Source organism: Lactuca sativa, chromosome 3 (genome assembly GCF_002870075.4).
Source record: "Lactuca sativa cultivar Salinas chromosome 3, Lsat_Salinas_v11, whole genome shotgun sequence".
NCBI lineage: Eukaryota > Viridiplantae > Streptophyta > Magnoliopsida > Asterales > Asteraceae > Lactuca > Lactuca sativa.
Genome location: NC_056625.2, coordinates 188,210,853 through 188,215,490, shown reverse-complemented (window position 1 = coordinate 188,215,490; position 4,638 = coordinate 188,210,853).

The window sequence follows — 4,638 nt, the reverse complement described above, 5'->3', positions numbered from 1 at the left end:
GAGGACCCATACTTGATACAGGGAGTATTCTGAAGATTCTAATGAGCGTATTGAGGAGTGATGTTATGGTTCGAGTACCATACATCGGAGCAGATTGAGGAGTGATGTTATGGTTGAGTACCATACATCGGAGCAGATTGAGGAGTGATGCTATGGTTCGGGTACCATACACCGGAGCATATTGAGAAGGGATGTCATGGGATGAGTACCATGGTTCGTAGTGAACGATGCTTGTGATTATCTTGTTATCCGGTCATGATTGATGAGGTAGAGATTGGACGCTATGGGTTTTAGGCCTGTAGGCCATGATTGAGTTTGGAGAGGCGTCCCTCGAGAGGGAAGTCGAGTGCCTATCAGAGTATTTTGGTAAGGAGTTAGAGGGAGAGGAGAATTTCGGTCTGAGTTGAGCAATCAGTCGATAGAGGAGAGCTCACCTTCTATGTGGGTGGTGCTATTTATGTTCGTGTGCAAGACACGAGAGGCCTGATGTTTTAGTTTTGGGTTTGGGGGTAAACCCTGCAGGTCGTTATCGGTGATGATTTCTCCCAGAGTATCAGGTAGCATGTGTGCCGCGAGGCAGTGACTTATCATGAGCAGACAGTCAGTTGGGACTGAGGTAGTCGAGGACCACACCACACCTATTTGAGAATAGTAGGATGTGTTGTATTGGTATCAGTGGGGAGTTCAGTCGAGTTTTGCAGTGCAGAGAGTTTTCATCTATGTTGGGAGTGGGTCCCTGACCTTGGGACAATTCCGGTGTTGGAGCGTTGGTTGATGAGTTGAAGTGAGAGGTACGATGATTTTGCGGTTCAGTCTATGAGCCAGGGATGTTATTGAGCAGTTGAGATTCTTAGTGCTAGATTGGTATGAGATTTGGAACGACTAGAGGCAGTCGTGATGAGAAGTTCTTGAGGAGTTCATCAGAGGTTCAGAGTATAGGGGGTTGATTGATTTCCTTAAGGGGGAATTATCGGGCGTTGTGTAGCACTTTCCTGGGGCAGGTGCGATTTCGCTGGTGAAAAATAGTTGTGGGTTGGTTGTGTGCTAATTGGTGATGGTTCGAACCCTAAGTGGGGGAGAATCGGGTACAGTATGTAAGAAAGCAGAGATTTGTCAAGAGTAGTTATAAGTGGAGAATAGAGATATGCTGTAAGAAATCATGAGACCAGAGATGTCGGTGATCGAGGAAAGGGGTCAGAGTGAGTTAATGCGGGAAGTACTTGATGAGAAGGATGAATGTCTCCACGGCAGGTGTTTGGTGTTGTTGCAAGTAGATAGAGAATGATTAGGCAGCCAACTCCCGGGTCGGTATGTGTATCCATGTTTGGATTTTGAGCGGTGGAAATGGGTTCGGAGAATTATCAGTGTATTTAGTAGCGTTAGCGTTTTCTTGTATTTCAATTGAGAAATTGGATACACCGAGATTGCAATTTGGAAAATGCAGATCTAATTTTGGGGTTCAGAGGAAATGTATTATTGTGTCTATATGATGCTTGGGGCAGGAGATCAGTGGTTGTGGCAGGATCTTGTGATGTTCTGTTGGGGTATTCTGAGATATCCGGGTATGATATCTGTATTTCGGAGTTACTCGTGAATCTTGAATTGAATCGACTTGTGGTATATCAAGTATCTATGGATCTAGTGGGAGCCCTTCGACTATGGGCATCCAGGGAGATTATTTGAGAGAGTGGATTTTCGCAAGGGTGGGCATTTGTTATGTTGATTGCCTCTAGAGGCTGTGATGGATATTCGAGTCGAGTATGGGTAGCCACTGATGATAGACTGCGGAGCACGAGCTAGTTGAGTCAGAGGGTGTGTGATACTGCGGGGAGCCGTAGTACTCACTAGTCAGAGGGTGTCGTGATACTGCGGGGAGTCGCAGTACTCACTAGTCAGAGGGTGTGTGATACTGCGGGGAGCCGTAGTACTCACTATTCAGAGGGTGTTGTGATACTGCATGGAGTCGCAGTACTCACTAGATGGCAAGAGAATGTGATGTTGGAATGTTTTCCGAGCAGTTTATGATATGGAAGAGTTTTGGGTTTGAGTAGCCCTAGTATTGAGTCTTTGGAGCCTGGATGTTGAATCAGGGGCGAGACGGGGGTCTCCGTCTCTGTCGGGAGATGCGGTGAGATGCGCAAGGGATATGCGCAGCAGAAACCGGAGATCAGAGCTGAGACGATCCTCGATTGGATCGTATTCTTCTCTCATGAGGAAAAGAGGATTTCGTGACTTGCGTGTCACTGGGCAAAGAGAGTGGTCACGGGGAAAAGGTTAGTGAGATGTTTGGATCATGTTATGGGTGACCTTTGGAGGCTCAGCGGTGGAGTCAAAAGCTAACATGGTGCTCAGTCTCGAAGAGGGATATGAGAAATGAGCTAGAGCTTATCATGAGGTTGTCTGAGGACACTCCTGAGCGAGTGAGCGATTCAGACGCTCGAAGTCATGCTTCGGGCATGTGTATTAGATTTCGGAGGAAGCTGCGGCACGTAATCATCCCTGGTTGAGTTGTCCTATATCAACAGCCATCATTAGTGCATTGGTATGCCGCCCTTTGAGCTGTTGTATAGGAGGTGCTGTCGGACCCTCATTTGCTGAGGAGAGGTAACGCATGGACCCGAGAGTCCTTGCGAGCAGATCCAGAGCATGTGCGATACATGGAGTAGTGGCAAGGTTGTCAAGTGGATTTCCCTAGGTAAGGGAAGAGAAAGGTATGTAACCCTAGAGGGGGGGGGGGGAAGTATTGGTTCACGAAAGTGAAGGTAGTAGTGCGAATGGATGATTTAGAGTATGAGGGTTGAACGCTGTGCCTGTTACAGTGGTATGGAATGACATCATGATGAGATGTCTGCTGAGGACGCGGAAGGGATTCCGCGGGTGTAGAGCCAGGAGGCTCGGAAGGGATCCAGGGAGAGAATCATGGACTCTCAGTGTGATTCTGATCAGGGTATTGGGTATGTATCAGTGGTTCATCCTGGGGGGAATGTTTGAGGATATCATCAGTGTATCGGGACTTCCAACCTGTGGGTGTTGGGGCTAGTTCAGCATGTGTATGTGATTGCAAGAGGAGAACTCATGAGAGTTGCTCTGAGAGTGAGAATGGGTCTCTCAGTCGTTCCGGAATGGATAAAGTGGGCTTTGATTCGGGGATCCGGTGGTTCATGGTTTCCTAACCCTTATGGGTCGAGTGATCGTTGAGATTTAGAACAGAGTTGCATCTTGGGTAATTCTCGGTTATTGAGAATGATGATCAGGGGTACAGTCGATGCCCGGTTCGAGATGGTGATCAGGACACCGTGAAAGAGGGGAAAGTATGTTCGAGTTTCGATATTTATGCCTTGAGAGACCTGGGCCGGTTAAGGACCGGTGGAGCGTTGTGGGAATATCCTTGGAGTTGAGTTGCTGTAGGCTTCGAGGGCGAAGCCTAATATAAGTGGGGGAGAATTGTAACATCCCGGAATAGCAAGAGTAGAGTTGAAGGGCTAAAAGTGTTATTTGGGAAAGAGCGACTCGGCGAGTAGAGTCGCGGCTTGGTCGCGTGTTAAGCAGCCGACTCGGCGAGTCGATGAGATGGACTCGGCGAGTAGGCACTGAGTGGAGAAAGCCCTAATTCTCGGGGTTGAGCCCTATTTAAAGAACATTATATCCTTCCCCCAGCCTCTTTATTCCCTCTTGAAGTCCAGAAACCCTAGAAAGTGTGATTGAAGAAGATTGGAGCGTATTTGGAGCATTAGAGGAGTTTTTTGAAGGAATCTTGTGAGATTGAAGGCTTGGGGCAAGGGGCTTTGCTTGGATTCGAATTTCATTGCAGTTGGAGCGTCCATTGGAGGTAATATCTCGTTCTTGGACTGATTGTATATTGTTTCTTCATTTTGGGGTTTGTGGGATCTTGTCTATGGATGAAATTGGAAGTCTAGAGGTTAGATCTGAGGTTGCTACCTCAGATCTGAAATGGAGAAGATCAGAGAGCATGAAAGTCCCTGTGTTGGACTGTTTAGTGAAGCTTGCATGTCCCAAACCTTAGTTATAAGCGAATAAGGCCTAGATCTCTTTGGATTCACGTAAAGTTTGCCACTTTACGTGATGGATGAGTTGTATGAGACTAGACCTATGTTTTGGATAATTTGCATGGCCTGAAATGCTTCTGAGTGGATTCAGACCGGTGGTACTCGGCGAGTCACATGAGTGGACTCGACGAGTTGCTTGAAGATGAGCTGGGACTAGGCGAGTTGGAAGAACAACTCGGCGAGTTGGATGAAGATGGCCTGGAACTCGGCGAGTTGTATGAACAACTCGGCGAGTAGGTTGATGATAGTCTTAGACTCGGCGAGTCTTGTCGAAGAGTCCCGATATTCCCTGGTTGAGTCGAGAATCGGTGAGTCAAGGGATGACTCGGTGAGTTGTGTGCGAGTGGACTCAGAGTTGTTGGACTCGGCGAGTCTCGGAGTGACTCGGCGAGTTAGGTTGTGGATTGAGTGATGTTCTGATTATAGGAACTCGGCGAGTCATAGGGTTGACTCGGCGAGTAGGGTCAGCCAAGGGTTGACCGTTGACTTTTAGGGTTTGGTCAGCGATGTGGCCTTTGGGCCAAGAGAGGGGTAAAATATTCTTTTATCCTTAAGAGGGTGCATTGAGAGG